At 43.2% G+C, this 20,039-nt stretch overlaps 1 protein-coding gene across 1 annotated transcript in view; it reads left to right on the forward strand.

Moving 5' to 3' along the window:
- The first annotated feature begins 3,366 nt into the window (after window positions 1-3,366).
- CNGA3 (cyclic nucleotide gated channel subunit alpha 3) overlaps window positions 3,367-20,039 on the forward strand; it is a 51,606-nt gene continuing 34,933 nt past the window's right edge. Inside the window, exon 1 of the mRNA XM_045885137.3 lies at window positions 3,367-3,849. The gene's annotated coding sequence lies outside the window, so the exon portion shown is untranslated. The remainder of the gene's footprint in view (window positions 3,850-20,039) is intronic.

Genomic DNA, 20,039 nt, shown 5'->3' on the forward strand with positions numbered 1-20,039 from the left:
CAGCGAGAGAGAGAACACAAGCAGGGGGAGTGGGAGAGGGAGAAGCAAGCTTCCCGCGGAGCAGGGAGCCCGATGCGGGGCTCGATCCCAGGACCCTGGGATCATGACCTGAGCCGAAGGCAGACGCTTAACCAACTGAGCCACCCAGGCACCCAGGGTGATTGTCCTTTATAGGTGGAAAACGAAGGCTTTAGGCTTAGAGGAAAGTTCAGGTGATTCTCCTGGTTCAGGACCAGGCTTAGTTGTGATAGGGACCAAGTTTGCCCTGGGTGTTCAACATCTATCACCTGGACCTTTGCCCCTGTCAAGTCTACATACCCCTGCTGTGGCATCCATGCTATCGTACCATCATACCCTTACTGGTCTCCAGGGTCATCAAATGCTTCTCTCAGTCTTATGCTCCTGGAGTAATTTGCATTTTAAAAGGTATCAGAGTTTCACCTGGCTGGCTAGATGGGTGGAGCATGGGACTCTTGATCTTGGGGTAGTGAGTTCAAGCTTCACATTGGGCATAGAGATTACTTAAAAACAGTAACAACCACAACAACAAAGTAAAAGGGATCAAAGTTTGAAAATAAAAGATGAAGTTCTGATGGTGGAATTCCAGTCATTGACGGTCAGATAGAGATTAAAACTTAAAACAACTTAAAAACTGAAAACAACTGCTTCTCCCACCTTGGGGCCTTTTCCCTCTGATGACTTTGCACTGACTGAGAGAATTCCTGCTGGGGAAATTGATGCATCATTGCTTCTCATGCGAACCTCACCTACCTCTGAATAAATATTTTATTTCCCAAAATCCATTCCTACAAATTGCCTTATCATTTGCCAAGGATCTAAACCATCTGCCAGAGCAAGCCCACGTTCTCCCCCTTACTGATAACTAGGCTTATCTGTTTGCATTTCTACTTATCATCTGCTAGTCTGGCTTATCTCCTTATCAGATTGTGTGTTCTTTAACACACTGGACACCATATGGCCCCCAGCAGAAGTGGCTGCATTGTTGCCCACCTATGGGCACAATTTATGTGCCTTTCAAGCCTAGTCTATAAATATCAGGTCCCCAGTACATCTGAAATTTGTTTGGACTGGGCAGATTTTACACAATTTGAGTAGGAAAAACTAAAATGTATAATATGCACTCAGAATAAATAATGAATTGTATATTTACACAGCAAACCTGAAAGAACCATAGCTAGAAGTAATATCACTGAATCTTAATATTGGGGGGGAAAAGCAAATCCAGACTACATAGACCATAATCACGTTTTTTCTAAAATTTAAAAACAATTAAAACTACATCTTACTGGGGAGTCCCCTAAGCCACACCTGCTCATGCTCATGCTTGAATTCAATCCCTCTGGGCACAGCTAGTATTTATCCTTTTATTTCTCTGGCAGTGAAACCACAGGCAGGTAGAACTGGTCTCAGCAGGTTCCCCAGGTCCAGTCTTCCTCAGGTCCTGATGCCTGGGTACCACTCTTTCCCACATAGACCCCTATTCATTTCCTTAGTGAATACTGACTGAGGCTGAAGCAACCTAGGATTCACCTGGTCCTCCCCCACCCCGATATCACCTGCCCAGTTGGAATTAGGAAATGGTGCCTTCTCCATGGTTCCCCCCTCCGTGGTCTCCCTAATCTGACACAAGGCTTTGGGTTTCTGAGGATCCCTCTCCTGGGTCTCTTGGTGCCATGGACCTCTTAAGAAACCCATGAACTCCTCTGGGATTGCTTGGTGCTGACTGTATCCTGCATCTTGACGAAGGATTGCTGTCCCTTCCATGCTATGCCATATACACCTGGTTGTACCTCGGATGAAACCTGAGCAATAGGACAGATCCCCAGAGGCCACCCCACTCAGTGAATCTTTGGCCAAATCTGTACCCTCTTTCCTGACAGCACAGAATCTTGCTACTGGATGACTTTTGCAGGCAAATTCACAAATATATCCCCTCCATGTTCTTTCTGCTTATTTTCAGTCTCAGTTTATCTGTACCTTTCAGGTATGGAAAATTATTCAGTAATAACTACTGTCACACACATCATTTCCTAAGGGCCAATTATGTGCCCAATCCTGCCATGGATGCACTACCTCATTTTGTCAGATTCAGTGCACTTCTCCATTTCATTTTATAAGTTAATTTTGTAAGGTCTTGTTTCCCTACCCCCCTCAGATTTTAAATGGTCTGCATTTCAAAAACAAAGTTCAAAGGGATTTTTCACTTTCAGGATTATGTGTTAAAATTGTCTTAGGGTAACTACTTCTTTCTCCAAATCAGTATTTAAGGTTCTTTTGAAGTTCTGAAATGTTTCCGGACAACAAATGATAACCATCTGCTTCCAATCTTCCCTTCCTTTCCTACAAGAAACAGCTTTAACTTGTAGTGTAAATTACTGGGATTAGAGAAAATAAAGTGTTTCCTGACAATGAGGGCTGTAAAAAAAATATTGCACAAGGTAACTGGTGTATGCATGCTGGAAAGTCTCTGGATTAAGGATACTAAAGGTCTTGATGAGACATAGTCTCATGAATTATATTTTCTCTTGTGTTAAATTCACTTCAGGTTTCTCCCAGAAACCCAAATAATAAAACAAGAACTCTCCTCTCCTCCAACTTCTCTGGCTTCAACTTTGTTTGGTTGATTCACCACTTCCACTTATTTGCTTTCCCACTATCAGAATCCCTTGAATCTGAATAATTCCCACTACCAGTATCCCTTGAATCTGAACAATTAAGCCTGACTTTTCCTTGGGGAGAATTTTTCTGGGTTTTGCTTTCCTTCTTTAAGGTGTGTGTGTGTGTATGTGTGTGTGTGTGATTCTAATTCTTTATTTCTCCAGTGAATAATATACACTTGATCTCTCCAAGTGTTGCATAATCTCAAGAATTTAAGCCTTCTAAAGACAATCTGCTCCATGCACAGACAATTTAATAGCTATGTTCAGGAAATACCATGAGCTCCAAGTCCTCTCATTTTCAGACTGCTGTGGGATCTGCTCCTGCATTTTCTTCCCATAAGGGTGTTAGCCAAAAGGCTTTCAGACCTCGTCCCAGACAAGACAGCTGGATTCCTCCTTGGGACCTGCTCCTGCAATCCAGATCCAAAGAGTGAGGGGGAGGTGAGTTTATGTTTTCATCCTCCATGGAGCGGTGTGTCCTTAGATATATGGTTTCTGTGGGGAAAGTGAGTCTGGAAAAATGTGGAGGCTTTGTTAAGTTATTTTCTCCAAAAAGGGTTTATGTTCCTTTGGCTGGATTGGTGGGTTTTAATGTTTAGATCAGGGAATCTGGTGGTGTCTGCTGTGGCAGAAGGAAACAAATCTCTGCAAGGAGAATACACAATATCCCTAAGAGAGATTTATTTCTAAAACCCTCCCTAAGATCGCAAACGAGTTAAAAGGGTAATATATTCCCACCTTTAAACTTCAGACTCCCAGATCTCCGTAGTGTCCTCATCCAGTGTGGATTACGTTACTGGTAAAACATCCCAGGAAAGAGTCCAATGTGGCGGCTCCCTGTTAGGAGAGTGTCCAGAGTTGACAGGCAGACTTTCCTGTTTTGTTGCTCCTGGCTCGCCCCCTTTTCCCTCAGAAAGGTTGCTGATACGAATGGGCGGCTTCTGCCTCTTCCGCGACCGCCTTTGAGACTCCAGAGCCTCGCCTGAATTTTCCAGAGAGAGACAGAGAGGGAGGCAACAGACTCCTTCCGCCGTCCGCAGAGGACGGTCCTGGGGCAGGAGAGTTGGGGAGGGAGTGAGACCAGAGCTGTTGCCCAGAACCCGGAGGGAGCGAGGAGGAGACGCTTTGCCAGACAGAGGCGCGTCGCTGAGAACTCAAACTTTGGCGGGTAAGGATTATAAGGGCTCTTGAGCTGGAAGTTCTTGGGGCGCTGGGAGATGTACTGGGTCGCTGATTCCATCCAGACAAGAGGTGAATTAAAGAAGTCCGCGCAGAGCGGTGGGCCGGCGAAGCACTAATGCGGGCGTGGCGCTGTCCGCAGTCCCCGGGGCTGAAACGGGCCACGTCTTGGCGAGAGAAAGGGGAGAAGCAAGGGCCCGCTCTGGCATCTGTTCCCATCCCAGGCACACACACACCCCTCCAGCTGCGATCACAGGACAAAGCCGGCCCCTGTGCCCAAGTTCATCGCACCCCTTATACTCCCGTCCGGCAACCGCCCTGGGCCGAGCCGGGCTGAGCTGTCAGGACAGAAGGCAGAAAGAACTGGACTGGCTCCCACTGGGGACAGGTAGGGGGTCTGGGCATGACACCACCCTGGCAACACCTCCCTAAGACACCCCGTAACCCAGAGGCTGGGCTCCACGGCTCCATGGCCGCCCGTCCTGCAAGAGGCTCTTTGGCCGCCTCATTTCTGTGGCTTCAGGTCAGGGACGAGCAGAGTCTCCCGGAGTCCACGCCGCGCGCGTGTGGGGAAGTTGTGTCCGCGGTTTGGAAGCAGCAGGAGCTAGGGCGATCAGCGGACCAGGTTAAGGGACTGCCCACGCTAGCCCCTACTCAGCGTTGGGGATCCAGAGACAGGTGGGCTGAGGAGGAGGTAAAGAGTTCAAATTATTTAGGGAAGTGAGCAATCACAATTTCTTTTCTTTCTTCTTCTTCTTTTTTAAATGATAAAAAGAATAATCCGTGATCTTGGCCATTCCGGGCCTCAGGTCTTAGTACTTAGGCATTGAGGAAAAGGGCAACAGGCCCTCTGATCCCTTGCAATCCCCTAACCCGATAATCATACAGGCTTTCTGTCCTCGTCCTCAGGCTTTTCTCCCAAGCTCAGCTCCCACCTCCACTCACTATTCCCAAGGGGGCTGGTGGAGCCTTTCCTCATGCTCTGGCTGTCCCGGGATTCTGTCCCAGCAGTCCCCAACAAGAGCTGGGGCTGGGTGACTGGGGAGATGGAGGGTTGTTTCTTTTTTCTCCCCTTGTGATTCCTCAATTCACAACTGCTCTGCTTTGTGCTGTTGCTGAGATTTTAAACTTTGTCATTCTAAAGCGGGTATCTCCAGCTAGATAAGAAATGTGGCCAAGGATGAAGGGAGGGAAGAGCAGAAAGGACCTGAAGCCTGCCCCTGGGCCTCTGTCCATGGGTCTGGTGCCTCCAACAAGCAATTTGCTTGCTCAGGACTCCCCGTGCAAGCTCTGCAACCTCTCGTCTGGAAACCAGAGAGCCCTACAGTGGACGATCCTCTCCAAATCTTCCAGAGGGGCAAACTGGGGTTGGCATGGTCCTTTGTACCCCAAACTACTGGGCAGTGGTCCTCCCACCTGGGTTTGTGCTGTCCAGACCCCTAACTTTTTCTGTGGACCGTCCACCAGCACTGTCCCCCACCCCCTGTGCAAGACACACACACACACACACACACACACACTTTCCTTCATAAAACCCGGTAATAATATAATTGTCTGGGAACAAAGTCACATACTCCCTCGGTGAGAAATCACTGGAAGGGGTGGTGAAAAGTTGGGCAATGAGAGGGGAGGTGACTACTATTGCTGTCGCTCTCTGTGCCAGGTTTTGTATGCCAAAGTCTTGGATTCTTGGAAATTCTTCCAGGCCAGGGAACCCAGCTGGTGGGAGCTCCTTTAGTAGGGTGGGAGCGGGGAAGACACAAACTGCCCTTACTTCACATGAATGCCCAAGCACCCGCACTTTTCCTCTTCAGCCTCCGTTCATCCATAAATGGGGTCCTTACTGGGCATGGGATGCCAGGAGAGGGTGAATGGCTGCTCTGTGGGTAACTGGTCAGAGCAAGATCTCAGTCACTTTAGCTGGGACTTTGGCCAGGACTGAGTGTGCCCCGTGTCTTTGATGTACCCGTTTTTATGCCTTTTCTGTCCTCATTCACTATCTGCCAGCGGTTGCTGCCTCTGGTTAATAATGGGGTTGCCATGGTGACCAATCTCCTGTTGCCATGGTACCCAGGAGGTAAACAGTTAGAAGCTGCAGAGGCTTTTTGCTAGCTCCCCCAGATTGTGCACAGGCTTCGGATTTCCTAGGGGAGTGGGGGAGGGATGGCAATGACCAGGCTCTGTGAACAGCACCCCCCCCACCACACACACACATCCTGCCTAGAGCCCTGTTCACCCGAAACCTTCTCTGATCCCTGCCAACCACTGTGCCTTCCAGGTTCAGATGGGTCAAGCTTTTATTTTCCATCCCCAGTTGCATACACTGAGGTCAAGGGGTAAATACTTTTTCCTCTGACCTAATTAATATTAGGTGAACACTACTCCTAAGTACAAATCAAAAGGCTAAGTCCAGTGGGAGACAGAATTAAACAAACACAGTCCATGCTCTCTGACCTCACAGTGTTGTGTGATAGACAAGCCCTTATATTTCCTGTCAGCTGGGCTCTGCTCTGGGCTGAAATAGAGGTAATGATAGTGCTCTGAGAGTAGAGAGAGGTGGGAGTGACTGACTGGCAGAGGAGGTCATACTCTAGTTGAAACTTGAAGGATGATAGGAATTTCAACTGGAGAGAAAGAGGAAAAATCTCTCTCTAGACAGACTAGTGGGACCAAAGATGTGTAGAGCAGTCAGGAGAAGATAGATCCTACTCTGGTAATATATAGACTTGGAACCTCTCAGGGACTAGCCCATCCATCACTTATGCAATATCTGAGGTTTGGAGGAATTGGGGGACTCTGCATCATGGGAGGAGTCCACTGGCCAGAGCCTGTTATTCAGCCCTCACCTGGCCTGGAAGGGAGACTGAGAAATACAGGAAGTCCATGGTGAGATTTGGTGAGTCTGTCAATAGGAGGGACAAGAAAATTTGCGACACCCTTAAGGAAAGCATGAGTAATTTGGTTTAAATGGAGCTTTCCCTTTTAGGCTGATATGATCCAGGTTATGAAAAGTCTTGAATGTCAGGCTAAGACTGCATGCTGGAGAAAATAGGCAACCTCTGAAAGTTTCTGAGTGACATGATTCAAACTACCTTTTAGAAAGACCCTGGTGGGGGCGCCTGGGTGGCTCAGTCGGTTAAGCGTCTGCCTTCGGCTCAGGTCATGATCCCGGGGTCCTGGGATCGAGCCCCGCATCGGGCTCCCTGCTCGGCGGGAAGCATGCTTCTCCCTCTCCCACTCCCCCTGCTTGTGTTCCCTCTCTCGCTGTGTCTCTCTCTGTCAAATAAATAAAACCTTAAAAAAAAAAAAAAAGGAAGACCCTGGTGTTAGTGCAGAAGACGCATTCATTCATTCATTCATTCATTCATTCATTCATTCATTCATTCCATATTCCCTGAGCACCTCCTAAGTGCCAAGCTTTGGATGCATTAAAGAGGTGAGGCAATTATTTCAAAAATACTGGGGAGGGAGGCCAGGACTCCCACCCTCACTCCATTTCTGAATTAATGAATGAATGATGGAAGGGGAAAGAGGGGACAGATAGTTGGTGCTGTAACTAAGAGGACTTGGGGATTTTGGATCTGGGAAAGTGAGGGAGAAATAGGAGTAGAGGCTCATGCTGGGTAATCAGTCAGCTTGGGTGTTCATGATGTTAACGAAGACAGGGCTGCCGTTGGGGTGCTGCCATTCTGGATAGTTTTTTACCAGTGATGCTCTTTGCTGCCTATGCTGCATCCTCACACATTGCACCCTGGGCCTCATCTAGCCCACACAGCACTTCGTTTGCCCTCCTTTGCAGGACTTCACGCATTCCCTCTTGCATTTTAACAATGCAGTGTAGGGATTAAACTCAAACAGGCTTTTGTTCCCTAGTTCTGCCACTGGTGACTTTGAACAAGTTATTCAACCATTCTGAGTCTCAGTTTCTTCATGTGTAAATTGGAAGTAATATTTTAATACCTGCTTCAGTGGGTTGTTAGGAGTAAGTGAAGTAATTAGAGTGAATTCCTGAGCACAGCACCTGACACACCAAGTGCTCAAAATCAGATATGAACATCTTATTAATTTTCATAATGACAGTGCATTACTTTTATAATCACATCCCCAAAATTAATTTACAAAAAAGAACACTTTACCTCTGTGTCTGCAGCTAGGCTAGGTGAAACACATCTTTGGCTTGGGAAAGGAAGGAAGGTACCTTGCCTGGCCTTGTTGGTCCTGGGTGTGTGTGTGTGTGTGTGTTGGGGAGTGGGAAGGGGGTAGAGATGGAATTCTGAGGATAGCATCTATAGGGCTGGCTACAGAGATCTGGGTTCTCCAGCTCTAGCAACATCTGGAAAGCAATTTCATCCTCTTGGAATCTCAACCTGAGCAGCTGAATCTTATTGCAAAGCAGTCACTTAGAAATTGCACACACTTAGAGCTGAGGAAACCAGAGTCCCATTAATTCTGAGTCATCTCTGCAGAAGACCAAGACACTTTCTAGGCATGAGACATGTCTCTGTCTGGTGGTTGAGTAACATAATTGATAACCTTGTTACAATTTCAGTGCATTCTCTTTCACCCCAAATCTCTTCCTGTTCTTGGGAACAATGTTAATTTTTTCTCAGAGAGGAATTGAAAATCTGCAGCTGGCATACCCAAACTTCCCTTTTCTTGTGTTATAAAAATGCATTGAGTTCAGAAGAGAGAGAACTCTACCTCAGAGCCATTCAGAGGTTTCCTTGGGAAATCAGACACAACAACCCTAACTTGGACTCCTCTCTATCTTGGTGTGGGAACATTCCTGGGTTTGCCTATCCTCCACTCCACAGAAAAGAGAGAACACAGATTCTGAACTCCATTTCCCCTCATCACCTCGAAGCTCAGTCTGAGCACAACTAGACACACCTTCATGGTCTAAGACCTGAGCTGCCCTTTTGGACTTTTATTGGGCAGATGGAGGCAGCTTTGAATACCTACTAGCCCCAGAAATTGACCTTGTTTCTTGAGAGGCAGGGGATTGACTTTGCAAGCTCTACAACTAAATTGCTTGTGATAGTCTGTCTGTGTGAAACGTGTGTCTTGGCATGCTCAACTATAACATAGGGACAGTAACTTACCTCATAGGGTTATTGTGAGGATTAAATGAGTTCTGACCTGTGAAAAGCTGTAGAGCAGTACCTGGCATAGTGCAAGCCCTCAAATATGTGATCAATACCATTATTAATGTGATATTTTGACACTTCTTCCCTTTAATACACTTATATTTTGTGAGTTTCTTGTAGCAGATACTGTTAGTTTTGCATTTTAAAAAAAGTTTTGGTGGGAATGCAAGCTGGTGCAGCCACTCTAGAAAACAGCGTGGAGGCTCCTCAAAAAGTTGAAAATAGTGCTACCCTACGACCCAGCAATTATACTACTGGGTATATACCCCAAAGATACAAATGTAGGGATCCAAAGGGGCACCTGCACCCCCATGTTTATAGCAGCAATGTCCACAATAGCCAAACTATGGAAAGTGCCCAGATGTCCATTGACAGAGGGATGGATAAAGAAGGTGTAATATATATATATATATATATATATATATATATATATATATATACACACACACACACACACACTGGAATGTTACTCAACCATCAAAAAGGATGAAATCTTACCATTTACATTGACGTGGATGGAACTGGAGGGTATTACGCTGAGTGAAATAAGTCAATCAGAGAGAGAAAATTATATGGTTTTACTCATGTGGAATTAAAGGAACAAAACAGAGGATCATAGGGGAAGGGAAGGAAAACTCAATGGGAAGAAATCAGAGAGGGAGACAAACCATGAGAGACTCTTAACTATAGGAAATAAACTGAGGGTTGCTGGAAGGGAGATGGGTGGGGGGATGGGGTAATTGGGTGATGGGCATTAAGGAGGGCATGTGATGTGATGAGCACTGGATATTGTATGCAACTGATGATTTATTGAGCTCTACATCTGAAACTAATGATGTACTATATGTTGTCTAATTGAATTTAAATTTAAAAAATGAATAAATAAAAGAAGTTTTGATATTAGATTTAACATGACTTCCTTAGATGTAATTCACATGCCATAAGTCATCCATTTAAAGTATCCATTTCAGCACTTTTTAGTAATATTTACAGTTGTGCCGTCATCACCACAACATAATTTTAAAACTTTCAACACCACTAAAAGAAACCCTGTAGGTATTAGCTGTGACTCTTTTTTCTGGCCACCCCCCACCTGAACCCTTTCCCCCAGCAACCACTAATCTACTTTCTCTCTCAATGGATTTGCCTATTCCGGACATTTTACATAAATGGAATCATACAACATGTGGCTTTTTGCATCTTGCTTCTTCCACTTAGCATGATGTTTCCAAAGTTCATCCATGTTGTAGCACGAGTCAGTATTTTATTCATTTTCATTGCCAAATAACATTTTACTATGTAGATATACCACATTTTGTTTATTCAGTTATCAGCTAATGGACATTTAGGTTGTTTCCCCTTTTTGGCTATTACAAATAATGCTGCTATGAATATTCATGTACAAGTTGTTATGTAGATGTATATTTTCATTTCTCTTAGGTATATACTCAAGAGCAAAATTGCTGGGTCATATGACAACTATGTTTAGCATTTTGAGGAACTGCCCAACTGTCTTCCAATATGGCAGCACCATTTACATTCCTACCAGTAGTGTGTGAGGTTTCCAGTTTCTCCATATCCTTGCCAACACTTGTTATTAACTATATTTTTATTATAGCCATTGTAGTTGTTATCCAGTGGTATTTCATCATGATTTTGATTTGCATTTCCCCATGACTAAATATGCTTATATTCATGTGCTTGTTGACTACTTATATATCTTCTTCAGAGACAGGTCTATTCAAATCCTTTGTCCACTATTTAATTGGGTTGTCTTTTCATTATTGAGTTGTAACTGTTCTTTATACATTCTGGATACAAGACTCTTACCAATATGTGATATAAAAATATTTTCTCCCATTCTGTGGGTTGCCTTTTTACTTTCTTGATAGTGTTGTTTGGTGCAGAGACTTTTTATTTTGATGAAGTAATCTATTTTTTTCTCTTTTAATTTATGTTTTTGGTGTCATATCTAAGAAACCATTGCCTAACCCAAGGCCATAAAGATTTACTCCTGTGCTTTCTTCTAGGAATCCTGTAGTTTTAGCCCTTTCACATAAGTCTATGATCCATTTTGAGTTCCTGTTTGTATAGGTGTATAATATTGTGCATGTGGATATTCAGTTTTCCTAGTAACATTTGTTGAGAAGACTATTTATTCTTTCTTCCATTAAATTATCTTGTTATCCTTGTCAAAAATTAATTGATCATAAAGGTGGGTGTTTATTTCTGGACTCTGAATTCTATTCCATTAATCTGTATACCTATCCTTATGCCAGTACCACACCATCTTGATTACTTGAACTTTGTAGTAAGATTTTGAAATCAGAAAGTGTGAGTTCTCCAACTTTGTTTTTGTTTTTCAAGATTTCAAGATTGTTTGGGCTATTTGGGGTTCCTTGAATTTCCATGTAAATTTGTCAATTTCTGCAAAATTTCCAGCAGGGATTTTGATAAGGATTGAATTGAATCTGTAGATAATTTGAGGAGTATTGCCATACTAATAATATTAATCCTTCCACTCTATGAGCAGGAAATATCTTTCCATTTGTTTATATCTTCAATTTCTTTCAACAATGTCTTATAGTTTTCAGTGTACAAATCTTCAGTTTCCTTGGTTAAATTTCCTAGTGTTTAATTCTCTTTTGCTGCTGTTAAAAATGGGATTGTTTTCTTAATTTCATTTTCTTATTATTCACTGCTAGCATATAGAAATAAAATTGATTTCTATAAGCTGATCTTTTATCCTGCCATACCACTAAACTCATTTATTAGTTCTAATAGTTTTTTAGTGGATTCCTTAAGATTTCTTATATTCTAGATCATGTCATCTGCAAATAGAGATAGTTTTACTTTTTCTTTTCCAATCTGGATGCTTTTGTTTTTCTTGTCTAATTGCCCTGGCTAAAAGTACAATGTTGCATGAAGGTGATAAGAGTGAATATCTTTGTCTTGTTCCTGATCTTAGGAGAAAGCGTTCAGTCTTTCACCATTAAGTATGATATTAGCTGTGGTTTTGTCATAGATGCCCTTTATCAGTTTAAGGAATTTCTATTCTTATTTTGTTGATTGTTTTTATCGTGAAAACATGTTGGATTTTGTCATATGATTTTCTTGTGTCTATTGCATTCATCATATGGCTTTTGCCATTTACTTAATATTTTTTAATTAATATGATGTATTACCTTAATTGATTTTGGATGTTAAATCAAGTTTGCATTCTTGGGAAGGATCAATGCATCATAATGTAATTTTCAAAGTGCCCTCTCATGTAAGTTCTGATACTTAAATTGTTTGTCTCTTTTTAATTTTATTTATTTACTTGAGAGAGAGAGCACAAGGGAGAGAGAATAAGTGGGGGAGAGGGGCAGAGGGAGAGGGAGAAGCAGACTCTGCACTGAGCAGGGAGCCCAACGTGGGGCTGGAGCCCAACATAGGGTTCGATCCCAGGACCCCGGGACCATGACCTGAGCTGAAGGAAGACACTTAACCAACTGGGCCACCCAGGTGCCCCTCAAGTTGTTTTTATTTATATTGTACCATGTCCAGAGAATTTTAACATTATATAGCTTTTTCCTTTCTGTTTTTGAAACTCTGGAATATTTTTGTTTCTTCCAGTAGGATCACATTCACACACAAACTATGAGAGGACTGTCAGGCACAATATTTGCACTCTACAGTTTTGTTCCATCATGAAAATCTTGGAATGGAAGGACCTTTAATAATCAACTGAGCCTGGGGCACCTGGGTGGCTCAGTTGGTTAAGTGACTGCCTTCGGCTCAGGTCATGATCCTGGAGTCCCAGGATCGAGTCCCGCATCGGGCTCCCTGCTCGGCAGGGAGTCTGCTTCTCTCTCTAACCCTCCCCTCTCTCATGTACTCTCGCTCTCTCAAATAAATAAATAAATCTTTAAAAAAAAAATCAACTGAGCCTTGGTTTTCAGCTCTGTTCCACAGAGTTCCCTAAGGTGTTCTGTGCACATTTTAAGGTTTTTTAATGTACTTTTTCCAAATTTTAATATACTGGACACCATGGTGTCCCACTGATTTTTTTGTAACTGAAGTATAGTTGATACACAATGTTACCTTAGTTTCTGGTGTACAACATAGTGATTTGACAACTTTATACATTGTGCTATGCTCACCACAAGTGTCATGCCATCTGTCACCATACTACACTATTATAGTACCATTGACTATATTCTCTATGCTTTACCTTTTATCCCCATGACTTATTCGTTCCATAACTGGAAGCCTGTATCTCCCAATCCCCTTCACCCGTTTTGCTTCCCACCACAACCATCAGATTTTCTCTGTTTTTATGGGTTTTTTTTCTTAATTTGTTTGTTTTTGATTCCACATATAAGTGAAATCATACGGTATTTGTCTCTCTCCATCTTATTTCATTTAGCATAATACCCTCTAGGTCCATCCATGTTGTCACATATGGCAAGATCTCTTTTTTTTTTTTTTAAAGATTTTATTTATTTATTTGAGACAGAGAGAATGAGAGACAGAGAGCATGAGAGGGAGAAGGGTCAGAGGGAGAAGCAGACTCCCTGCTGAGCAGGGAGCCCGATGCGGGACTCGATCCCGGGACTCCAGGATCGTGACCTGAGCCGAAGGCAGTCACTTAACCAACTGAGCCACTCAGGCGCCCGATCTCTCTTTTTTTTTAATGGCTGAGTATCTATTGATGGATACTTAGGTTGCTTTTGTATCTTAGCCATTGTAAATAATGCTGCAATAAACATAAGGGTGCACATATCTTTTTTAATTAGTATTTCCACTTTAGGGAGGGGGTAAATACCCACTAATTATCTTTTTTTTTTTAATTTTATTATGTTAGTCACCATACAATACATCATTAGTTTTTGATGTAGTGATCCACGACCCATTGTTTTCATATAACACCCAGTGCTCCATGCAGTACGTGCCCTCCTTAATACCCATCACCAGGCTAACCCATCCCCCCTCCCCTTCCCCTCTAAAACCCTCTTTGTTTCTCAGGTCCATAGTCTCTCATGGTTCATCTCTCCCTCCAATTCCCCCTGCCCATTTTTCCCTTCCTTCTCCTAATGTCCTCCATGCTATTCCTTATGTTCCACAAATAGTGAAACCATATGATAATTGACTTTCTCTGCTTGACTTATTTCACTTAGCATAATCTCCTCCAGTCCCATCCATGTTGATGTAAAAGTTGGGTATTCATCTTTTCTGATGGCTGAGTAATATTCCATTGTATATATGGACCACATCTTCTTTATCCATTCATCTGCTGAAGGGCATCTCGGCTCTTTCCACAGTTTGGCTATTGCGGACATTGCTGCTATGAACATTGGGGTGCATATGGCCCTTCTTTTCACTACATCTGTGTCTTTGGGGTAGATACCCAGTAGTTCAATTGCTGGGTCATAGGGTAGCTCTATTTTTAAATTTTTGAGGAACCTCCACACTGTTTTCCAAAGCGGCTGTACCAACTTGCATTCCCACCAACAGTGTAAGAGGGTTCCCCTTTCTCCACAACCTCTCCAACATTTGTTGTTTCTTTCCCTGTCCATTTTTGCCATTCTAACTGGTGTAAGGTGGTATCTCAGTGTGGTTTTGATTTGGATTTCCCTGATGGCTAATGACGATGAACATTTTTTCATGTGTCTGTTAGCCATTTGTATGTCTTCTTCGGAGAAGTGTCTGTTCATCTCTTCTGCCCACTTTTTGACTTGATTATTTGTTTTTTGGGTGTTGAGTTTGAGAAGTTCTTTATAGATTTTGGATACCAGCCCTTTATCTTAGTGTCCTTTGCAAATATCTTCTCCCATTCTGTGGGTTGCCTCTTAGTTTTGTTGACTGTTTCCTTTGCTGTGCAGAAGCTTTTTATCTTGATGAAGTCTCAAAAGTTCATTTTTGCTTTTGTTTCACTTGCGTTTGGAGATGTATCTTGAAAGAAGTTGCTGTGGCTGATGTCAGAGAGGTTACTGCCTATGTTCTCCTCTAGGATTTTGATGGATTCCTGTCTCACATTGAGGTCTTTCATCCACTTTGAGTTTATCTTTGTGAATGGTGTTAGAGAATGGTCGAGTTTCATTCTTCTGCATGTGGCTGTCCAATTTTCCCAGCACCATTTATTGAAGAGACTGTCTTTTTTCCATTGCATGTTTTTTCCTGCTTTGTCAAAGATTATTTGACCATAGAGTTGAGGGTCCATATCTGGGTTCTCTATTCTGTTCCATTGGTCTGTACCCACTAATTATCTTTATAAATGTTTTCAAATACATTTAAATAAAATACTACAAGTAAATGTTTTATTTGTTGGGTTTCTGTGGAATATTTCATTTGCAATAAGTCCATGTCCACCATTGGATAGAGAAACCAAAATGCTAGGTCACTTGCCCAAATTGGAGGCTGAGCTAAGAAGAGAATCCAGTTTTCCCTTCTCTCAGTACAGTGCCCTTGGCCACCTATATTGTCTTTACAATGCCATTTATCTCAAACAAAAGACTAGTGTCTTCCCCTTACAACAGCCTAGGACTGCTTGAAAACACACAGCCTTCATCATTGCCTATAGTAATGTCTGTTCTATTCCTTGTGTTTGTTCTGTGGGCTGGTTCACAGCTCTCAGAGTGATTAAGTGGCTTAGCATTGGATAGTTTCCTTCATCCTGCAGTTTCCAGATGGGATAGGGGAAGAAGGGAAAGGCAATTTGAAGTGTGCTTTAGAAAGAGTTCCAAGGTACATAGACTGTGTGGGAGTTATTGACTTATCTTTGGAGTTTAGTTTGACAAAGCAAGGCTGTCCAACCTCACATTTACTGAGAATTTCCTGAGTGCTTTTGCTTAGAGAGATGCTGAGAAAGTTGAGTTGTAGAGAACAGAAATGGATGAAACCCAGAGAGATATTACTTCTGAGAAGATTGTAGACCAAGTGGTAAAAGTCATCTGTCTCAGCTGGAGAAAATAAAGGTCTGCACCCAGTGTGCCCTGTGGGGCTCTCCTCTGATTGGGGTTTCAGTTTTTTTGGCACGGCTTTGTGTCTAGACTTGGTGCCTCACTAATGGAAACTGCCAGCCTCTGGCTGCATAAGAGTCATAACCAAAGGCAATGATAATTCAGAAAGTCCTCCAATGGGCCAGAAGAGTATGCATCTTGGGCTCTTGGCACCTCTTTATTGTCTCAGCTACATTTAGGGATTGGAAAATGATGTTTCAAATGACAAATTGAACCAGACTGGTTTTCACGTTTAAGCCATAATAAAAAAGGACAGAGCATGGACAATATTTTTTTAGTATAAAGAGCTAGTCATCATAAGTAGGAACAAAGATTTTTTTTTCAGAAGCACATTTTAGTTTAGAAGAAAGAGCTTTACATGTTTTGACCTCCTTTGTTGCTTACTTGCTCTCTCCCTTATAAAGTTCCATCCATTTTTAAGTAAGATAGAAATGTTCAGTCTGACTCATTCATGGAGCATGGTGAGAATCAATTTATTGATACACATTTAAAGTTATTAGAACAGTACCAGGCAGGGCGCCTGGGTGGCTCAGTTGGTTGGGCGACTGCCTTCGGCTCAGGTCATGATCCTGGAGTCCCGGGATCGAGTCCTGCATCGGGCTCCCCCTGCTCGGTGGGGAGTCTGCTTCTCCCTCTGACCCTCCTCCCTCTCATGCTCTCTGTCTCTCATTCTCTCTGTCTCAAATAAATAAATAAAATCTTTAAAAAAAAAAAAAAAGAACAGTACCAGGCAGAGAGTAAATGCTCAGTAAATACACTGTTGTTATTATTAGTGTCATCATTGCAATTACTCACCTGTTCCTCATCCATTTATGCCACCCTCTTTTTATTACCCACCATGTGTATATATGCTAGTGTTTAGGAGGATATTTTTTAAGTAAAAGGAAACAGTTCTTGCCTTCAAATCTTTTGGAGTTAATAAAGGAATGGGAAAAGTATGAGAAAAACTGGAGTGCAGGTGAGCTGTGTTAGATTCCTGGCCTACTTAGGTGTGTAAGCCAAAAGCAATGGAGAAAGTTAAAGATATGCACCAGAATACAGAAGTCACAATCAAATCCTCAAAGGTGCACAGCACAATGCCTAACACATGGTAAATGTTGAATAATGTCAAATAAATATTGTGATCGCCACTCATCTGAGAAGCCTCCTCGGACCTCTGTGGTCCCTGAGGCAGAATTAGTGCCTCCCCCCTTCCCCATTGCTCCCCACCATGCCTCTACCTCTATTTCAGCACCTCTGTATCCTACCCCCCACTTCCATTCCTGTTTCCCCCATACAGTTTTGTGCTTTCAAAGACAGAGACCTAGCTTCTTCATCTTCATAATTTTCGGGGCCAGGCATGATGCCTGGGATGTGGGAGTCGATAAGTGTGTTTGGGGGTGGGGGTAGGGGGAGAAAACATGCTGGGTTTAGTAATGCTGTAAAAAAAATGGGAATTGTCTGAAATGATGTGTTGTTAGTTCCCCAGTCAAGCCCTAGAAAACTCACATTCATTTGAGACATGTTCACAAACCACTCTTAGACTCACGCCTAGGATCCACTTTGAGGTCACCCTGGTAGTTGGCAGGATACATCTTCTTCCTGTGCTTGAAAATTAAAATTATATTTGTGCATTTATAATCCCCTGCAGTGGGTGTGATAAACAAAACAAACCACTACGTGGACTTCAGGGTCAGACAGCATCACTATTACCTCTTGGAGCTCCTGAGGATTAATGAGTAATGGATATGCAGGTGCCTCACACTCAGGGGGCCCTGGCTGGATGGCAGGTTTCATTTTCAACAGCCGCCTCAGGATCATTGACTGTAATTTCGTGATCTCATTTGTGAGTTCTCCCAGAGTTTGTCTGGGCTAGGAAATGTGAAAATTCATAGGGCAGTTGGGGAATCACTTAGGATGTCAGGACTTAAAAATTGGTAAATAAGAGGAAAGGATTGTTTATCCTGACTTTCCTGTATGAACGGTACCACTGAAGAGCCAAATCATAAGTAAAGTTTTCTTTAAGACTATGTTAGCTAATTGGTAGAGAAAAAATGATAGAATATCACCAATTTGCAACTCGTAATGAAATGATAGGTCCAGGCAATGATCATCAATGGCTGCTAAAATCACCCGAAGAAATATTCTTGAAAAAAAAATTGAACCCAAGTTTGACCAAACCTCTGAGTACAACTGCTAACTTACAGAAAACATTGTCAATTTGGAATTGGCAAAAATCCATACTATAGGAAACTCTGGAGTACAATTATGTTTCTTCCACAAAGAGAAAGAAGAGAAATGCATCCAAGACCTTAGATTAGGGGCACCTGAGTGGCTCAGTCAGTTAAGCGTCTGACTCTTGGTTTCAGCTCAGGTCATGATCTCATGGGTTGTGAGATCAAGCCCCACACCACTGGGCTCCGTGCTCAGATTGGGATGGGGGGCCTCTGGAAGATTCTCTCCCTCTGCCCTCTTCTCCCAACCCTGCACACACAAGCACTCCTCTCTCTCTCTCTAAAATAAATCAATCTTTAAGAAAAACACTTTAGATTAAAAAATGCAAATCAGCCAATCAGAATATGGGGACCTGGTTTGGATCCTGATTTTTAAAGTAATTTTTTAAGAAATACAATTATTATGATGTTTATGAACAATTGGGAAAAAAAGATCTTCTGACTTACCTTAAACTAACAGTTCCCTTTAATCACACACATTTTGCCCTGTTCTACCCATCAGGGGCCCAGGTCAGGAGTACATGTAACCCACCTACCATTTGTCTAAATATCTAAAAAAATATTCTCTTAGCTGAGGTAATCACCTCCTCACACACACACACACACACACACAAAATCCCAAACCTGGAACTTTGGACAAAAGCCTGCAGGCAGGCAGTTTATTTGGGGGGTGATTCCAAGGAAGAGACATGGGGGTCTTAGAAGAGAAAACAAGGCAAGAAGGGAAAACCACCCCAAGTGTATATTATCAAACTGATCACCACTCTGGGCAACTGGCTTGATCCTTCTAGGGCTTCTCCAAAGAGCCATGTAGAGTACCATTGAATTACCCTCCTGAGGAATAGAAGATGGGAACATTTACTGCTGATTCCTGAGTTCTGGAAGTCAAAGTTGCCCAAGGGGGAGTTACCTCTCTAGCCCTTCTAGTTTTGTACATGTGTCAGAATGGCATAAGCATCCTAGCATATGTTCTCTGGGGGAAGCAGGGAAGCCCCCAGGAAGGAAGGGGAGCAGTCCACAGTGTAGCTGAGGCAAGGTGCTACTGGGTCACCGCACAGGCAACTGGTTGCCATAGCAATAGCTAGACTGAAAGATGGGCAGGAAGGATGTGAGGTAGAGAGCTGGAGATGACTGTGACAGAGATCAAGCTAATACACTGTCGAATCAAACATGCCCTATCCTCTTACATTGACAAATCACTTTTGCAATGACTGGAAGGCCAGATTCAAATAGAGACTTCTCAGGCTCCTTTGAGTTCAGCCTCAGAATATGGTGGCATGGGAAGATTTGATCTCTGGTTCCCTATCCATGCCTGCCTCCTTCTCTGCTCAGTTCAGGTCTACCTCAGGTCACAAGGGGTCTTTCACACACACGTGTGGACACCCCACAGCTCTGAGCTCTATTCACCCCTCCCTCCAAACAGCTGCTCCTTGGCCACCTAGAGCTCTAGGGGAGTGCACACTGATGCCCTTCTCAGGAAAATAGACCTGGTAAGAGACCCAGGCAGGCCCTAGAACCAGTCCAGAGCCTCCTGAGCACAGAATTTGGGAGTCTTGGGCACCCAGAGCATGATCTAGAGCAGGAGGCAAGTCCGCTTGGCCTCATATTCTGTGGCTGGAAGAGAGTCAGAGTAGAGTCCTTTAAAGCCTGGGGTCCCAGGCAGGGACCCCTCCTGCTCAGGCCAAAAGGCAATGCCCATTCTTTGCCACCCACTAACTTTACACTATCAGGTCTTGGAGTCAGACAGAACTTTGTCAATCCTGGCTTAGGCTCTAAGCAACATTACAGAAATTACGTACCTCTTCAGCTTCTTCA

Source organism: Mirounga angustirostris, unplaced genomic scaffold (assembly GCF_029215605.1).
Source record: "Mirounga angustirostris isolate CCGP_5_RB_7025 unplaced genomic scaffold, mMirAng1.0.hap1 SCAF_10, whole genome shotgun sequence".
Taxonomy (NCBI): domain Eukaryota; kingdom Metazoa; phylum Chordata; class Mammalia; order Carnivora; family Phocidae; genus Mirounga; species Mirounga angustirostris.